Source organism: Passer domesticus, chromosome 7 (assembly GCF_036417665.1).
Source record: "Passer domesticus isolate bPasDom1 chromosome 7, bPasDom1.hap1, whole genome shotgun sequence".
In the NCBI taxonomy this organism is placed as follows: Eukaryota; Metazoa; Chordata; class Aves; order Passeriformes; family Passeridae; genus Passer; species Passer domesticus.
Window position 1 is genome coordinate 44,776,614 of NC_087480.1, and position 18,149 is coordinate 44,794,762.

Below are 18,149 nucleotides of genomic sequence, written 5' to 3' on the forward strand. Positions count from 1 at the left end.
TGCCAAATAGTCCTTCTACACCTTCCTGTAACTGGTGCCCTGTAGATGATAATGAGGTAAGCAAATAAATTAAAAACCTCAGTATGCAAATTAGTTTGGGTCTGGGTATGTGCAGGAGGTCACAGCATTACAAATAAGCTTTGACAGGACACTCCATGAAACAGATTGCAGGGGAAATGTCATTCCCTACCAGACTAAGAGAAGTCCATCGCAAACAAGCAAATGTATGAGGAATTTGTACCACAAGAAAGAACTGGGATCTTGAAAGAAGATGCCCAATTTAATATTTTTTAATATTGCTTTGTTAGTATACTGAAGTCTTAAAAGTAAGTTTTTGGCCTCCTAGCTCAACACAAATGAGTTTGATCTCCTGCATGTACATAGGGAATGTACATAGGATACCAGATTGTCAGCTGTGACACTGAATCTGTGATTCAGATATCAGTGTCATGACGCGTTGAATTGAGAAACCTCTTCTGCTAGAAACAGTAAGTACTCATGGACCCCCAAACTAATCTGAAAACTCTTGTCTTAATGTTTGTTCTGCTGCTTGTGGAATGTTGCTGACAGTCTCTGACAGTTACTCAGCAGAGAGCAGCTTTTCAGGGCTGAAGCTGTTAAAGATGTATTTTTGTTCAACATTTTGTTCAGAATGTCCCAGGAACACCTGTTGGGACTAGCCATGCTAAAGAGTGTGTGAGAACAGATCACTGGATCCCAGGCTGGTAACCATCTTATTTCTAGCACTGTGGGGGTTTGGTTTGGTTTAGATTTTTTTTGATTTGTTGGGTTTTTTTGTTTGTTTGTTTGTTTTAATCTCCTGGAATAGTGCAATTAGTTTTTATGTCATGATTTTTTTTTTCTACCATAGAAATATGAAATCAGGCTGCTAGTTTTGTTTGGATTTGGTCTTTGTGGGTTCTTGGTTTGATTTTTTTAGATTTAGATAACAAACCTGGATTGGGTTTAATTCTACCCTGTGAGGATAGGAGAAGATAAAGGGTTAAAGAGGAAGAGAAATACAATGTTAACAGGCATATATGAGTGCATTGCTCCTACAAATAAATTTTGGTGCAGAAACATGCAGTGTTCAAGGAGATGAAGTTATAAGGTGAGCAGAAATAGACATGTAACAGGTATTTGGATATTTTTCATGGGGAAGTTTAATTGGTTTGCCAGTGTGATCCCACACACAAGTGGTGTCCTACATATCAGTCTTGTGTTGGACCAGCTCAGGTGTTAAAAACAGGTTTAATCTACAGACTGGGTACAGCATGAATCCATTTATATAAACCTTTTTCCTCACTAAGTCTGCACTAGTAGTAGACCCAGCAATTTGGTTACTGAGAGGGATTGGCCAGAATATCTAAAATTGCTGTAGATCTCCTTCAATACTTAAAATTAAGGGACATTAGGTGGAAGACTTTTTAAGATACAGAGGACTCATGGGCTTCACAGCTTTACTGTGAGAAGGTCAAAGTTGGATTTCTCACTAGAGGTATTAGGTAATAATTTATTTTTGCAGGTATTATTATAGCTTTTGCTTTTAATGGATATTTAAAGGCCTGTGGGATGGTGTACATAGTATTTGCATTTTGAGATACCAGTCATGGACTTGCTTCAGGTTATGAAAAGCAATAGTTTTGCACTTCCTCGGGCTAATATAGATAGCTTTACCTTTCCATTACAGAGAAATTATGCTTTGTACTCCAAATACCTACTAAGTTGTGTCTCCATGTAATATATCTTACACATTTTGACAAGCTCAGTATCTACAATCTTGGAATAAAACATTTCTAAACAATGAGGTAGGGCCATGCCCACGTGGACCTCGCTTGGTACCAACATCAACATCAACCCATCATTTTAACGGGGAGGGTATATGCTGTGCATTCTCAGAGGACTTTGCTGAAAGTCCAGATGCTTCTCCAGGTGAACTGAAAAGGGCAGATCATAGGGGAGAGAACCACAAGCTGGGCTGCCTAGAAGCCTGTGCACTCCCAGAGGTGGAGAACAGGTACCTGGGTTGCTTTATCTGAATTTCTGGCCCTCAAATCACATTAAAAAAGCTCCAGAAGTTGTTATTGCTGCAGCTTAAACTTCCCAAAGCCAGCCATCATGGATGCTTGGTAGGAGGTGAAAAAACCCACACAGCAGTTGTTAAATTCACCATATGGAAAAGATCCCTTTCACTACAGAAAACTGGCAGTAGGCCCATTCCCTTAACATCAGAGGAAATCCTAGCTGAAAAGGGAAGGTGAGGTTGGAATAAGGCACTCGTACTCATTGCCTTGTCCAGGAACAAAATCACTTGGCCCTAGAGAGTGTGGAGCCCAAGAGTGGCCATAACTCCTCCATTTCCAGTGACTACTGTGGTGGGTAGGAAGAAGAGATCTTGGAGCATATGACCATATCTCCTTTTTCTCTTTGTCGTTCACGAAAAGAGAAAGGGAGGATGAAAAAAGCAAAGAAAAATACTTCCTAGAAAAGAGAAGGAAAAAGCTGCCCCAAAAGAACAGCAGGCACATTGACAACATACCTCTGCTTGTTCCAGGGAAGCTTTTGCTTTTCCCCCATCCTGAGGGTGTCCCAGTTGCTCCAGATCCTGGTTAGAGCTCTTTGTGAGCCAGCAGGATGCATTTTTCCCATGTTCAGTCCAAGGAGGAATTCAGCAAGAAGTCCAGTTTAGACAGTGAACAACAAAACCAGAGGCTAGTAACAGAAATGTTGATGTGTTGTTTCTTTGAGATCACATTTGCTTATAAGGAAGGAAATTTTTTTGGAAAGGCTCTTCCACAACACAAAAAATCTGATTAAGCTTCACATAACCTGAGTCTTAATAGAGATGGGTCTGAGCTAAAAAATACAGTGGTGTAAATTTTCATTCCTTGAGGCTTAGGTGTTAGTTAAACTATTCTCATCTATCATCTCATCTACCAGCATGTTTTCATAGTCACGTTGGCTATAGCAAATCTGCTTCAGCCTTGAAAAGTAGCAGAGAAGTGACATGGAGTCAATGTAAAGTCTCTTTTCTGGGAGGGATCTGGGGAACTACAGGCTTAGCATCTTTTATCCTTGTATGCAAATTGGTAAAAGCTGTTCTAAAAATAGAACTAGTAGAAAGAAAAACAAATGAAAGAGTGAAGAGCTCTCTTTGTAGTATGTTATGCCTTAAAAAAAAAGAAAAAGTTCTTTGAGGCTATCAAGAGAAATTCAGATCATAAAAGTGAGCTTGGGTTTCCAAAAATATTTGATAGGGTCCTTCACTGAGGAATTTGAAAGAAATTAAGTTATCGTAAGATTAGAGAAAGAAACCTACATGAACAAATAACTAGTTAAACATAGGAAACAATGCTAAGAAATAAATAGTCCATTTTCACAATGGATAGAGAGCTGCAGGAAAATTCTTTAGGGATCTGTGTTCTGTGCTATTCAAAATGTTTATTAACAATCTGGATAAGAGAGAAAATTTTAAGAATGTAAACTTTGCTGATAATGGTATATTATGTAGGGAGATAAAGATGAGAGCTGACATTAAAGGTTTATGAAGAATCTTGCATTACTGATTGACTTGCCAATGAACTGCCAAGGAAAAAAAAAATAAAAGTAGTATGCCTATGGGATAAACCATTGATAAATTTATATGTACAGTGAGTGATTTTAAGCTAACTATACTAGGATTACAGTAAGAGAGCACTATGAAAATCTCAGTTTAATGCTGAATAAGATTGAAACAAAGCTTATCAAACGGAATTTCTAGGAATGGAAGAAAACAAAGAAAAACCCATCACTATGTCAGCATGTTGATTCTTTTTTTCCCCTTCACATTTTGAATACACTTTGTGGTTCACATCTTGTTGGATTGGAAGCAGAAGGGTGATAGGTGGAAATGAGTGATAGGAGATTCTTCGCCACATGGCTCGGCAGCTGTGGAGCTCATAGTCATGGGGCATTGCCAGTCCCAGAGGTACATACAGGCTGAGAAAAACCTACTGGAAAAGCTTTCTGAAAGCCTCACCTCTGACTCAGGGAATTCCTGTGCCACAGATTTCTTAAAAGCTGGGCAAGTTTTTTAGGGAAATGCTACTATGAGCTTGCCCTAGGGAGCTGCTGCTGGTGCGTGTGCGAGAAAAGGCACTGAGCTGTGTAACCCATTCCTGGGGATTTACACTGTCAGTGCACAAACAGAAGCTCTTAGGTTGGCACGCAGGATGAGAAGCCCTCTCTGTCTCCCAGTCCTCTCTCAGCCTTTGGACCATTGTTCCTGTATTACATTTTGACAACCTAATTAGCATGTAACTACATTCCTTGAACTGAGGCTGAGATATAGATATATTTTGTACTAGTCTGAAATGATGTGCTAAGGGTTTTGTAATTCAAATGCTACTTTCAATTTACTAAGATTCATTGTATTTCCAGAGGGTCACCTCAGACAATCCTACATACATTAACACAAGAAAATCTGCTAAAAATTTACCCAGAGAGAGTATTTGATCATGCATGTTCAAATGACCATGCAGTACACATCATAATGTTTGATCCTAACTGCACAATACTCACACAGTGGAGATTTTTTGATTCTAAAATTTTCAAAAATATGATTATTAATCTGGCAAAGAAGTGGAGACACATACTCTGGCCATCAATTTGAGGGAATTGTATTTTAGGAAAGCACATATCTGTTGCTGGAAACCGCAACTTGTAACTGAAAATAAGACCACATATTTAAGCTCTGTAAGATTTCTACAATCAATTTATGTTTCAGATGTACATGTTTGTGGTGACAAATTAGGACTTTGAGGAAAAATGTGAGAAGGTCTTTTATGTTTTGCACTTGGAAACTACAGCTTTGTTGAGAAACTTTGTTGAAAACTAGTTTCGTGCAGAACTGTACTTTCTTCCTAGACATGTTACAAAGCCATGACTTATTTTGCTTGTTTTACTATCACGGCTAAGGTTTGAAAAATAGTGAGTAGTTCAGTAAGGCCGAAGACTATTTGGACATATGCTAAGAATACACTTTTGATTTAAAAAGTGATTTATTGATCCCTGGAAAGAAAAAAGAAAAAATTTCACAGTTCTGCGTGGACTATGAACACATCTTTATACTTTAGCCTTGGGGTAAGAAGTAGGAGAAAATTAAAGCAGTTTCTGAAATATTTCACCAACCATCTCCTAGAAAATGACCCAATCTGTTTGATTATTGGAAAAGACAAACTCCTTAATGGCTAGCATCAGCTGAAGCTGCTTCAGGATGTGCTTTGGCAGTTGCTGCTAAAAATTCCTTTCTGCAGAGATATGTGAGCGGTCATTAAGTAGGAGTATTGACAAAGGAAATGCCCTAAACATAAAGACAGTATGATTAAAAAGATATTTCTGGAATGTAATTCTGCTGACAGTGACATGAAGAGTTGCATATTTCTGTTCATCTTATTAAAGTGTGAACATACAGTCTATTATTTAAGGGAAAAGACAATATTTTAAAAATCCCAACTGTTTTATCAGTTTGGTGAGTTACTGTGTGTACAATGGAGTGCTTCAAAATGATCTGTGTGATCTGGTTGGGTATCAGGACTGTAGATTGTAGAAATGTCCTCCATAAACTGCAACAAAGGAAATGGCATCATGTGTTAAACCCCCTGGATGCTCAGATATCCATTTCGCCCCCTCAATCTGTGCTTAAAATAGCAATAACAACCTTGGTGCAGGGCATTTCCTGGCGATTAATAACTGGCCAGGGTTAATGGCCCTCAGCAGTGCCTCAGGCCATCAACTCCTCCCAGCCAGTCATTACTCCCTGGGAAATGCCCTTTTCTGGGTAGTTATTGTTTAAATATTAAGATGTAGATGCCATTGGATGGAGATAAAATGACCTTGTGGCAATCTTACAAAATAAATGTCAAAAATAAAATAAAGGCAAAATTTTAAAATTGTTAAGAGTCAACAGCCCATCAAAATTAAAATCTGAAGTTTGTAAAAATGACAAAACTCTGCTAGTCTGATTACCTGTGCAAAATACATATCCCCTAAATATGTCTTCCTAATTTCCATTTCATGTTTGTCATAGGCAATTGGCTAAATTATAGAATTTGATCTTTTAAAATGCACAGTACCTTTGACGTTCATTTTACTGTCTGTGATATGGTTTTAGTCTTTTATGAAGCACCGAGTATATGTGATTTAGATAATTCTGCTTTTTCATCATTCGTATTACAATAATAATAGGAAAGCAAATGTATACCTGATCAAAGTGGTAAGTGCATGCTGTTCCTGTAGCCCATATTCTGTATATTCTGTGATGTGGTTTACATTTTAGGCATTCTGCTAGAGCTCTAATGAAGAGAAATATGAAGGCTAGGTCTATATTTAAAAGGCTTGCTCACATACTTATGTAGGCTAGGAATACTAAAAATAAAATGGCATCTAGCTGCTGTCCTGGCAGAACCTAGTGTAGATGCAGTTCTACCACCAAACTGTTTATTTTTGCTCAGAAGCAAGTGCGGTGTTTGCTGCTCTGAACTGTGCCGGTAGTAGGAGAGCTGGCTCTCTGCAGACATGTTCTAGCTCAGACAAGAAGGCAGAGGCACATGCTTGAATCTATCACAATTAGAGCCAGCTCTTCAGTATGATTGACAGCAGCTGGACTATATCCCAGCCTCCTGTGCTTTCTGGGGAGGGGGGCTAGGGAAAGATCTCAAATTCTGAGCGAAATGTGGGAATAAAGTGTTCCAAGATGTTTTTTCTTTTCTTTATCTACCAAGAGGAACATGTAGATTAGCAGAATTCTTAGTGGGCTCTGAACTGATCTTATTCTACATCCTCAATACTGCTGGTAGCTTCTAAACTTTTTATGTACATTGTGTTTAAGAACTACAACCATAAATGTTTTACATAGTCTTCATTACTAAAGTTCTTACATCTGTCACAATTCTATATTCTAGATCTCAATTCATCCTGTTTTATATTTCAATTATTTTGTTTGTTTGGTTAGGGTTTTTTGTTTAGTTTTGGTTTTTTGTGGGGTTTTTTTGTGTGGTTTTTTTTTTGGTGGGGGTTTTTGGTGGTTTTTTTTTCCTTTTTTTTTTTTTTAATTAACTGTGCTTAAAGGAGCAACTGCTAAACATGCAAAATGAGGCGGCCAGCAGGATCCAAAAAGCAATCTTGTTCTCTTCATACAGTCTTAGTCTAATACACGGTTGTGTGAACACAGACATGCCAACCAATTACCATGGGATAGCAAATTGCAGTGTGTCAGTGTGGTAACTACCCCTATTGGGAACTTGCAGCAAATACAGCCTGATTCAACTTAATATGAATTTCTTCAATTTTGGACATAACAAACCAGCCTTATCTCCTATTTTATGGGGTTTGAAAGAGCAGCCACTGGCTGCAGGTGTGCCCATGGGTAGATAACTCATAAATCAGCAGTAACCTTCTTGAAACCTTGTATGCAGAGCTAGTGAAGATGGTCTTTTGAGAGTGGAAGGAAATGTGTGACGGTAAGTACTTATTTACTGAACACTTAATCCCAAATAAATATTTTAAAGGCTTGTTTAAAGGAGACTTAAGTACATCCTTTGTTGTGAGCCAGGTAAGTTAAATGTAAACTAAGAAACCAACAGAATGCTTTTTTCTCCTGTTTCCTGCCACTACACTTCCCAGTCTCACAAATCTCAGGAAGAATGCTTTTTCACTGGTTATTTTTACATCTTTCTCACATTTTAAGTGCAGGGTTTCTAATCTATTTCAAATTTAATTTTCTTTTACTTCTTTTTATGTTAAATTTTTTTTATAAAATTGTAGTTACGTTGATTTTTCTGTCTATACATAAGGATGTAATTTAAGTCTTATGTTTGGAAAAAATATATTGAAGCGCTATTCCTAAATTTCAGAACAGCATTTATAAAAATCTGCTTCACTTTTCTTGCAGTGTAATATGATATGATAGACTTATTCTTAGCTACACCATTCTTGGCCACCTAGCCGTTTATGCTCTCTCTATAACTATATTAAAATTTGAATATGCTTGCAGAATGTTTCATTTAAAGTTATATACAGCTCAGATGAGAGTATCTAAAGCTTGTGCGATTTTATAGGTACCCCAAATTCTTACCTGTGTGCAGAGTGTGCATCTTAAAGAGAATGGTGGGCATTAAAAATGTATGTGTGTTACATTTGCATTCTCTCAATGTCTCTCTCAGCACACCTCTGGTTCCTAGTAGGACTTTTGCCTTTGATTCTGCCAAAGGCATCCACACTTCACATGATTTATTTTCGATTTATCTTTTTGGGGACACACGTACTCACAGCTGGGACATTGATAAAAATCTCACCAACATTAGGTCTTTCATTTGAATGATCATTTGAATGAGGCTATAAGGCTATAGAAAATTCAATGCATTTTAATCTTCAAATGTCCAATCATATAGCAGTCTGCTGAACGAGTTAGGTAACAATTTTATTAAACTTCCAGATATACAGTGAAAATAGTAAGGCCTCTTTCAGTTTCTCAGCATCTTCACATGAGCTTCCCTAAAATATGAAGAGGTGGGTCAAACTGGCACTTGAGAAGGAAAGATTAGTCAGAAGGTAACTGCCAACTTACAGCCCTTAATTTTGTATCTTCTTTGCTGCTGGAGTGTGGCCAAAAAACTACTTGGGTCATCAGACATAACAGCTAGCTTCTTAAGTAAATTCTAATGTCTGCATAGAAAAAAAAGCTACCCACTCATGAGATTTTTCTGATGATACCACAGATGGCAGCACTGCAGACCTACCATCCGGAGGTTCAATGCATAGTGGCACTGTTGTTCCCTGAATTTTTGGCCCGGCTGGGAAATACTGGGGGATGATAGGAAATATATACGAATAAAACAACAGAAAACATGGATTTTCATCTTCACTTCTTGAAAAGTTCTGTGCCTGACAGAAAGTAGAGTTTCTGTCTTTGATAATGGACTACTTAATTATAATTTTCATTATTTATATACGAAACTTTTTTTTTCCAGATGAAAGGTTCTGGTGGGGTTGGGTCCCACTGGCCATTGAAAGGATAGCATGCTTTTAGCCCTGCAGCTTGTCTCTGATCATGAGGTGAGCCTGCCCCATTGATCAGGCAGGTTTGGGACTGTGAAGAAGATCTCCTCTTTGTGAAGTCCCATAGCTAGACCGATACCTAGGGAAATAGTATTTATATACTATTTAAATACAAATAGTATTTGGGGACTGATAGGTCTCCCCCATGCAGCTGGCATTTAAAGCCAATCAGATAACTTCCTGAAGATAGGACAGGACTTATAGCCTGTTCCTACACATCTTTTTAACTACCACACCCTCACCTCTCAGTACAGCATAACTGAAGAGTGGTTTGTGCAAAATCAGGTAAATTATCACTGATTTTCAGTATATCACTACGAGGATAATGGTGCACAGAGAGAGAGTGGGTGAGTTGTGGAGGATGCAACCTGGCTGACAAAATCATTTAGTTCTTCCTAGCATCCCTCTGGCACCAGCAATGTCACATGATGAAGTAGATCACAGGGCTCTGAAGTGTAAAAAGGGAGGGGTTTTTCTCTCTGCTCTCTGAGTCACAATTTTCTCCTCTACTAGCACTGATCCTGCTAGCTTTCTTGAGCCTTCAAAATCCAAGGAACTGAATTAAAAGAAGCCCTGGGGGGTGATGGAGCAAGAGAAGAGATGGGATGGACTTCTCAGAGATGCAAAGAGACAGATTTGACCTGGGGAATTGCTAGCTGACGGAGTGCAGGGGTTAGGAAACTGTGATGAAGTTATTAATTCTGTATTTTGTCTCTTTATATTTTCTGCTGAATTTGTTTTCTAATAAGTTAAGCAGCTTTGCTGCTGAGTAATTGAGGAAATATATCTGTATATATCTAGAGGCAGCCAAGGCCTGGAAGGGATCTTAGGGTTCCTTTCAATCAACAGCTGCTCATTCCCTCCGCGGGAACAGCCTACATGCCTTGAACATCTTTGTCTCCAATTGGCTTCCCCTCTCAGAGGGGCACCCTGCAGAGAGTTGCCTGTGCTATTGTGAAAATAAAGAGCAACAATTAACGAGGTGCTCAAAGAACTGTGGTTAAAAGGACTTTGTGTATCTGGGCAGAGAATTTGATAAGAGAAAAATTTCTAAAGGTGGAGGAAAAAAATTCACAAATTTGTGTAGGCTTTTGCCAGTCTTGTTTTTCCTACATGGTCTTGAGAATCAATAATGTGTCAGCACCCTGGTGAAAAGCTTTTGCTACAGGTCATAGCATGTGTCTGAAATATCATAGAATTAGATATATCCTTTTTCTGTTAGCTTCTCCAATAATATATTGGCCTCCTCTGCTTTCTCTTTATATTAAATCAGTGTGGAAAGCACAGAAATACAGCAGGGGCATGCCAATTCCACGAGGGCTTGCAGGCATTGTTAGGAAGAAACACTGCTAAAAATTAGTATCTGTCTTCTCTCTTCTCTTGGATTCAGCCTTTGTTTCCATGCACTCATGTATTTGTTTTCACTCATTATCAAAGAGACTAGAGGTTGAACTAGGATAGGTTTCCTATGAAAAATAAAATCCCAGAGATTCTGTCAAATTTCCAGAGAAGTCTTTAGCCACGTAGATAATTTTCAATGTAATTTGAAGGGTTTACTTGAAGTACTGAAATTTTCAACAATCTGTCATAAAATGGACATACTTCTTCCAGTCATGTTAAATATTTGAGCTTCCCTGATGTGCTCTATACAGGTGCTATATTCCCTTTCATTGTACATATGCTTTGGGGAACTCTCATTCCATGGTTCCCTTTTCACTGTTCAGAAGTTACCACATCTTAATTAGAGTGCCCTGAGTCATGAGGGATGGATCAGATCTTTTTTTTTTTTTCTCCTTGACCTTTTTTTCAGTGGCATTGTGAATTAGCAGGACTCTCATTAGGTCACATTTCATTTTCATTTATGCACATTTCCGTGTCTATGGTCTGTTCCTGTACATTTCTGTGTAAGCAGGGCCAAGGCAGCTCCACTTCTACTGTGGTGGTGCTGAGTCTGACGTAGTAAAAGGGCACTTGCAAAATCAAGCAGATCCCTTGTTTTTCTACAGGTGCAGCAAGTTCTTACCTGCAACCTGTTTAGCTTTCTGCTCCTATCAAATACACAAGTTATGTTATTTTACAAAAAAAAAAAAAGGTTTGTTCATAACCTTCACTTTTTTTATCTGAGAAAGTTAGAACTTAATGACTCTAGGCCTGATTGTGAAGTTGTAGCCCAGTGGGCTCACTGAAATCCATCAAATAATCTCATTAAATAGGTGGATCTCATTGATAGAAGCAGAGTCATCATATGAAAATATCTGCCTTTAAAAATAAGCATCTCCATTTAGCCTGGGATTAGAATATTTGGTGTTTTCTGCTTGTGCTGACTTTATGTAATGCATAGAGCAAATCATAGCATTTTCAAACTTTTATCATCTTTCTGGACTTAGTTGTGTGCTGATAATGTTTGGCCTATTTTTGTGTTGCTGTGTTGTATCTAGCATCCCCCCTTCCCCTTCCTTTAAAAAACAAACTGAAGGTCTCACTTTAAAGTAGCAAGGCACAGAAAGTGCTTTATTTAGAAGGATTGCTACAGCTGAATAATAAACGTACTAATATCCCCTACTTGTCTCATTTTCATATACTCAAATATATGTATTTTAAGTGCAAGTGAAGGAGGAAAACAATGGATGGTTAGAGATTGTTAAATTATTTACTGGAGAGTAAATTCCCTGAAAAAAGAAGAGAGAAGAGAAGCAGAATTGCAGGTCAGCAGTGTCAAGACATTCTGCATTGCTTGTCTTTATCATCATGCAGAATCTTTTTATTAAGGCAGTGCAGAAAGAATAGATTTATGGACTGAAGGTACGATGTTTCATATGTCCATATCCATCTAGATTGACAGTTCCTACCAACATGAATTTCCCAGGAGAGACAGTGTTACTGGTGTCAGTGGATGGCATCATTTACTTCAGTGTTCCATTATTAAATTGATAACAAGATAATTCCTCTGCTTCTCAGAGACATGACAGGTTTTACAATTGTTAACTTTCTTATTGCATGGGATTTGATGTTCTAGGTAGTTTTTAATAAGAAGCTTATTTTTATTTCAGTTCTGCAACAAATCAAAATTTACAAGAATGTACAGGAAAAGAGAAACCAGGCTGAGTGTACAAGGCATCAAAATCAGGCTGGTTTCCAGAGGGTTATTTTTATAGCAGCAAATGTTTGTGTTCCTGTTGTTTTTCAATACTGCACATTTGAGTGTATTTGTGCAGTACAGAATGTTTGCTGTGCTTGTACTCTTGTCTTGTACGGTGGGTGTTAAAAGTGTTCTGTATATTGGTAATTCTGGCTCTATTTTTTGAGGGGGATTGTTTCATCAGCCACTGAGCATTTTGAAAAGCAGAGGGTGGCTACAGGTGGCACTGGATAGCACAAAGCCTCCAAGAACTTTGCTGCTGGCTCAGTGTGACACAGCTTCTGAACCTGATGCTGTGTAAGAGGCAGGGTTAGAGGGGAAGGCTATTGGCATGAGTCTTGAGAATGGAACAAGCCAAAAATCCTGTGTTGCTGTTGTTACTCACTCACTGCCAGCTCTTTGCTGTTGAAACTGCATCTTCAGAGCTGTTGTGAGGACAGTGTGAAGAACTATGAGAAGTCCATCTGCATGTTTTTTTTCCATGTAGATGTTTACAGGATTATTGTGCCACTGAAATAGGAGTGTCCTATAAACTGTTCTCAGTGGACTTCTTACCAAGTACCTGGTGGCCCTGTGCTCTTGTAGCTGCACTTGGGCAGGACCTTCAGGAAAGGTTCCGAGCACGTCGGCTTGTTACAACGCGCGGGTGAGAGATGGTGTGGGGCAGAACTGAGTGCAGGTACCCCTCCTTCTGACTGATGGGGGATTTGATGCTGTGGAACAGTGATGGAGCTGCCAAGAAGTTCTCCTCTCCTTGTGTGTGTGTTGATGTAGGTGCCTTTTGCGCTGGTGAGTGGTGAACTGAACATCTTATTTTTGCCTTTGCTCTAGCAAGATTGTGTCATCACTGCCAAGCTCCTTCTTACTAAATGCTTCCTGAGGAATTTTGATTTAAAATGTTTTAGTTTGTTCAGACTGAGCAGGTCATGTGGCGAGGCTATACTGTGCTGTTTTAAAGGAAAAAGCGTGTCTTGAAAGGAAGTTTGAGGTCTTTCTATCTGCCCCAAACACAAATGCCTTTTGAAGTTTAGCTTGATCAACAGTAATTCTGTGGGTACTGAAATCTGGTTCCTAATACAATCTTCAATCTCCGCACCCCATCTTTAAACACCAGTTATCCTGTTCCTCATCTCTGCTTCCCAAACAAATATCTGTTAAAAAACCCAGTCCTTCAGCCTTCTTGAAAACTCCTCTTAATTTTACAGCTTTCAGGGGTGCAGTCTTTAAAGATGATGCTAAGAATCTCTTTCTCTTTTTCAAGGACTGTGCACTTAAAAAGTAAAATTCTGTGGCTTTTTGTCAGTATTTGAGGAGTCAGAGAGGGGTGCATGTTGTGGCAAGCAGCAGTGTCTAAACAGAGCATTTGTGGACCTGATGCAGACCTGCCCTCACGTCTGGTGCAGCAATAAGAAGGTACAGGCAGGGAAGAGCAAGCAGAAGTTATGGTGGCTGGTTTCCTGAAGTGCAGGGAGATTGTGCCCAGGCCAGGAAGAGGAGGTTCAGAAGAGATACAGTGTGTGATGACCAAAATAAATATGGTTATCACAGGCATGAGGACAGAGGATTGTGATTTCATTCTGTATGTTCAGAATTTTTCCTAAATTTGTGGGAACTGACAGGGTTCACATTTAAATCCAGACCTCTGAGACTTTTTTTTCAGGCTCTTTGAGTGTACTGAAACTCTCTTACTCGCTGCAGAGCAGTACTGGACAAATGGTAATTGTCAACATAGAATTTTACTGCTCTCTGGCTTTAAATAGATGTGACCCAAACTAGACCCAGTTGTTGGTTTTTTTTTTCCTCCTTCTTTTTGTTTTGCAGCCTCTTGCAGTGAATTCTGTGTGCTAGGAAAGAAAGATCACTTGAAAACATACACAGTGGAAAACCTCATCCTTATTATTTCTTTTCATTCTATTGCATTCATGAGACATCCACATAGAGATAATGGATGAGGAAAAAAAAACATTCACAAGGGAAATAGATTCTAGTTTAAGCTTCCAGGGGATTATTATAAACAGGGAGAAAAATATTTTAAGGATTATGAGAAGTACCTTGTCAGTGTTCTTTTAAGTAGAACAACTACTAATGCATTAGTCACAGAATTGTGTGAAATGTGGCTTTTTACTGCTTTAGCTACAGTATACTCATCTTATAATGGTGTCCTAACTGGTACATTACGTACCCTCCCTTTTCCACCTCCCTTCCCTCCAACAAAAAGCAAGTTTTGTTGTGGACCTCTTTGTTCCATGAAGGATTGGGAAAATGCTGAACACAGAGCAGTATGGTCTTGCAAACGTGCATTTGTCCCTTTATAGGCATTTGGAGAAATTGTCAGTCAGGTTGTGTGGGGTGAGAAGCCCTTGTCTGGTGGCATCTGTCACAGTGATGGTCAGGGAGGGACAGAGTCCGCAGGGCTGCTGCACTCCTGGGCGTGGGGAGGGGCAGCAGCATCTCCCACAAGAGGCAAAACAGCAGTTTGGATGGAGGAGAAGAGGGAACAGCACATACCAGCTATGATTTTGATCTGGAATAAGGAATGGGCCAGGGGTCCCACTGTGCTTCAATCATGCACAGTTTGCAGGCAGCCCACACTCGAGCTATGACAAAGCTGCAATTTAGTCAACCCTCATTTACCACTTACCACACTTTAGCAGCAGCTTCATTGTAAGATCTGTCAGGACTCTACTTTTGTAAGCTGGGAAGCGTGTGCAGCCTCACACTTGTGGCTCAAACCACTGTAATTAAGCTCACGTCAGGTTGCCACTGAAAATTGGAGGAATCAAAAGGAGGGATGTGCTCTCTGCAGATGTGGCCATGTGCTGGACTTCCATGAGATAGCAGCTGTTTGGGGCTATTAAATTTGCAGGGTTGGTAATGTGGTACACGGCATTGTAGGCACTGAAAATATGAGTGAGAAGAGACTTAGAGGTTGAAATGTGATACAATTCTCATTTATTACTTTCCAATAAAACCTCTGTCTGTTGTCACTTTTAATTCTTACTTTGTTCTTGCTATTCTCTTTTAGGTAACGATAATAGTCTATATTTTCTTTATAAATTTCCATGTGTGATTTTAGGAGTAGATCTGAACCTCAGGCATCACTGATAGTTCCCCTAAATGTTCACACATGACAGTGATTATTTCTTTTTCTTGGGCACTGAATCCAAATGAAAAGATTGTAAAGGTGTTTTGTGGAAGAACAGTCACTTGAGACAGGACGGTGTTCTTAGCACAGAGTCCTGGGGGATATTCTTCCACCTAGGAAATAAGTTATAAGAGAACACTGGTGGGGGGGAAAACATAAAATCCCTACTATTTTTAAATTTTCATTATTCCCTCTGAGATCATGGCTTTCCTGTGAACAGTCATGACAAAAATGTAGTTTTTGTTTTCAGTTATTTTTGTTAGTATAAACCACTGCTTCTGTCAAAAAGTATGAGCTTAATTTTAAATATGAATCCTAAAACTAATCAATATTAAATAAACATGTTGTCTTAATTAACAGCTCTTTGAAACATCACAGATCATGTTCCTCCTCTTTTGTACACTCCCAGCAGAATTTTCAAATTTCATTAGTAACACTTGATGTAACCTAACTCAACTACTTATGAATCTAGTCAGCTGTCCTTGTTGTCTTACAACTTTCCCCAATGAAAAATTTGGTTTGTTTTAAAGCTCAGTTGTGCAGATTTCTGATGTACTTTGGATTGTGACTGCAACTGTGAAAATCCTTATCATGTTGTCAGTGTCTGAGCTGCTGGGTTGTTTTTTTGCTGTAGTTGGTTTATAAAAAGCATGAATTTGACAAGATATGGTTTTTAGATAATTCCAGTTGCTTCAAAGTTTTCTCATATATAATTTCTTAGACAGATTTGTCACATTTTTGCTTTTAAAAAATTAAAGTCCTTTAAAAGAGATTTCTGTTTATTTCCAGAGCCCTTAATTTATCTTGAATATTCAAATAGGACACAGAGCAGATTCTGTTTCATTAACATTTGACCTATACAGCTATATAAGATTTTTCCCTATTTAAAAATTATGGCATAGGAGACTCTTTTTCCCTGTCAGAGGGGAACAAAAGCGTGGGCAGTAATGATTGTGTGTGCTTAATGAAGAGTTTGGTCTTATATTTATGCCAGAGGTGAGCACAAATGGGCACCTGCAGGCAAGGCAGGCACTTCATCAAACACTTCCCTTCTCACCAGACTGCCATCCTGCAAACAGCAGCCAGAAGGGTGGTGGGTGGGCAGTCTGCAGGTAGGTGGGCTCATTGTAGAGAGTCATTGGAGAAAAACAATGGAAATAATGATGATACGTGGTATTTCCTTTTAAATTAATATGTTTGGAATATGTTTCATTTTAAATTAATAGAATGTAACCTTGCCCTGTCCAATTTTCCACATACCTGCCTTACTTTTCATAGTGTGTTTCCCTCTCTTCTGAAGATACTCAATATCTCCTCCTTCTTATGCAGATAATTTGGGAGTTTACAGTTTCCAGCAATTGTGTGTGTTGGACAATTTTTCTACACCATACTTTTCAGTAGTTGTTTGAAATGAATGAGTCATTAACTCCCGGCATTATGGGAAAGTTCAAGAGAAGTGTTAAAATGAGGGGGTGACAGATTCAGCCAACCTTAGATATTAATGAGACACTAAAACTTGTTTGGAAAACAAAAAGATTAAAATCAACTGTCACATTACCTGTCAATCAAGCTTTCATGTGAAAGTTTCATGTAAGAGGGCCAAATAAACAAGAGTATGGCCAGACACTTCTCTATTCTCCTCTCCTCGTGTTTCCTTTGAGCACAGACTGAGCTTGTAGACTTGTATTAAGTTCTCTGATATCTTTTCTGATTTAACCTTTTAGCTGCTGCAGTATAGTTTTCTGTTGCATTTTTTCTTCCAAACATCATCCTTCTAAGAACTTCATGCAGGAGTGTCTTGGCTGATTTCTCTGCTCATCTTACCTCAAATGTATCAACTTCAGAATTTCAATGTTTGAGTCCAGAATACATGATTTTATTTTAGTCTTAAATGGCAGTTAGCACTGTCGCTTGGACTGGGCATTAACTAGAGTAGTTAACATTCATTTAATAGTAAATAGCACTGTATGCAACTGGTAAGGTGTGTGTTTAGGGGCCCCCCACACCCTGAAGAATTCAGTTAGATTTTTTTTTACCTAAAAACATGAACCTCAAGAAATATTTTAGAGGGAGCAGCAGCTAGAGGCAGAATCTGGACTTGAAAGGTGCTCAGTGTAATGAAAAAGAAAGGCAATTACACAGAATAGCTCTGGGGAACTGGGGCCAGTCAGTGTACAGGAAACAAAATGTGCATCGTGGGATAACAAAAGCTGGCGGTTCCCTGGGCTGTTCTCCCAGTCCTGCAGAATTTCCCCACATCCTGAAAGTCTCCTCCCAGTTGCCTCTGGGACACAAAACAGTTCTGGCTGTCTTTCACTGTCCTAAAGTTGCATGGTAAGAGACGCCAGGGTCTGGATTTGATGTGTCCTGGATTCCTGAAGTCAGCTGGAATATTGTGTCCATACTCTGCCACATGGAGTGTAAACTCATGCATTGATGTCTTACCTACCTCTAAATAATCAAAATGCTTCTGTCAGTTGTATTAACAGTAAATAAAAACTTCATTCCTCAGACCTCAAGAACAAGTATGTCTGACAGTTTCCTGGTTGGCTCTGTGTGTGGGACAGACTTTGTTCTCACTGTGTCACATGACAGAATGCCCATGAATAGACCTTCTTTAAAACCCAGGGATATAACAGATGAGGTTGTTCACTGTTTCTTGTCCCCAGTGATGTCTGCAGCTGTATTTCACTCTCTGGCTCCTGGCAGACAGCTGGTAGTTCCCAAAAGCAGGCTGTGCAGTAATGTACAGTATTACAATAATGTATA

The 18,149-nt window shown here is 38.9% G+C and overlaps 1 protein-coding gene across 4 annotated transcripts in view; it reads left to right on the forward strand.

Moving 5' to 3' along the window:
* Positions 1-18,149, forward strand: part of DPYD (dihydropyrimidine dehydrogenase) — a 344,443-nt gene that overhangs the window by 218,830 nt on the left and 107,464 nt on the right. The gene's annotated exons all lie outside the window — the stretch shown is intronic.